Here is a 1,667-nt window from a genome sequence, read left to right on the forward strand (position 1 = left end):
TCCTTCTGAAAATTTTGCAAGTAGGCACACGGCTGGTTGCGGTCCTGTAGAGAAATCAACAATATACAAGTCTCCTCTGCTAAAGCCTTCGAAGACTTTGGAATTGTCAGCTTCCATAACCACAACACAACGATACTTGCCAAAGACAACTACCATATCAAGATCACAAAGCATTGAGACAGACATGAGGTTGTATCCTAAGGACTCGACAAGCATGACTTTGTCCATGTGTCGATCCTTTGTGATAGCAACCTTACCTAGACCCAATACCTGACTTTTGCCTTTGTCAGCGAAGATGATATGTTTCAGATGCGATGGTGATAAGGGAGCATCAATCAATAGATTCTTGTCACCAGTCATGTGATTTGTACATCCACTATCGAGGACCCACTCAGTGGCTTTGGGTTGATCATCCTGCAGATGAATTAGTGCAGCTTACGAACTTCATATAATTCATCAGTGAAGAATATGACATCAATTCATCAGATCAATTTCATCAAGCAATAAAACAGATAAAGCAGTATGAGGACGTGAGAAATGAAAGTTCATTTCTTCATGATTAGCCTGCGTCCTTTCAGGCATAACTTCAGGTCTCCAGCAAATTCTTCAGACGTTAAAGTACGTCTGGAGACCTGACCATGCATAAGAGATTAGTTCTTTTTCTTCACCACCCACATCTGAAGGGGTGGCAAAGAGTTCATCACTCTGCGAGCTCCATACGAGAAGGGTGGCATAGAAGCCAATCCATTTCATTTCACATAAGAGGAGTTAGGGTAAGCATATGAATAAGCAGAGAAATTCTTCGAGGACTTATGAACATAATGATTAGAAGAATAATGCTCATATTCATAGCCCTTGGCTCTTCCTTGCAAAACAGAGTTGTTAGCACAATGATGTTCCTATGAGGACTTTGATCCTTTTGAGAAATTTGATCCATGTGAGGAATTTGGTCCGTATGAGGACTTGGATCCATATGAAGAATTTGGTCCATATGAAGAATCTGATCTGGGGTTCCTATTCCTCACAGGCGGTGTCATGAGGACATTCACCTGAAGACTTTCAAGGCACTTTTTGGGAACCCAGATTTTCTTCATAGGGGAACCGTTCCTGCAGTTAGTGCCAACATATCTAGCAAATACTTCACCATTCTGATTTTTGAACAGTTTATAGTTGGAGTCAAATGACTCATCAGAAGAATGAGGAGATTCACATGTAAAGCCAGATAAATTAGATGGATCAACTAGAGGTCCCTTTGCAGCAACCCATGAGGTTTTGGGGTACTACTCAGGCTTCCAATATGTACCATCAGCATTGAGTTTCCTCTCAAAGGCAATACCCTCTTTTCTAGGGTTCCTGTTGAGGATCTGCTTTTTAAGCACATCACAAAGAGTCTGATGCCCTTTGAGGCTTTTGTACATGCCTGTCATGTATAATTCCTTCAGCCCTGCATCGTTAGTGATACTAGCAATGTCCTCAGATGAGGAATTAGTGATAGCAGAGACAGTTGAAGAATTTGTAGCATTAGAAGCATTTGAACATTCAGGTGAAGAATTAGCAGATTCACGTTCAATGCATTTCAAACATGGAGGAACAAATTATTCCTGAGCAGCGCTGATTTGTTGAGAAAGTAATGAATCACGCTCCTTCTGAAGATCTTCATAACTCAC

This window comes from Aegilops tauschii, chromosome 1 (assembly GCF_002575655.3).
Source record: "Aegilops tauschii subsp. strangulata cultivar AL8/78 chromosome 1, Aet v6.0, whole genome shotgun sequence".
NCBI classification, from domain to species: domain Eukaryota; kingdom Viridiplantae; phylum Streptophyta; class Magnoliopsida; order Poales; family Poaceae; genus Aegilops; species Aegilops tauschii.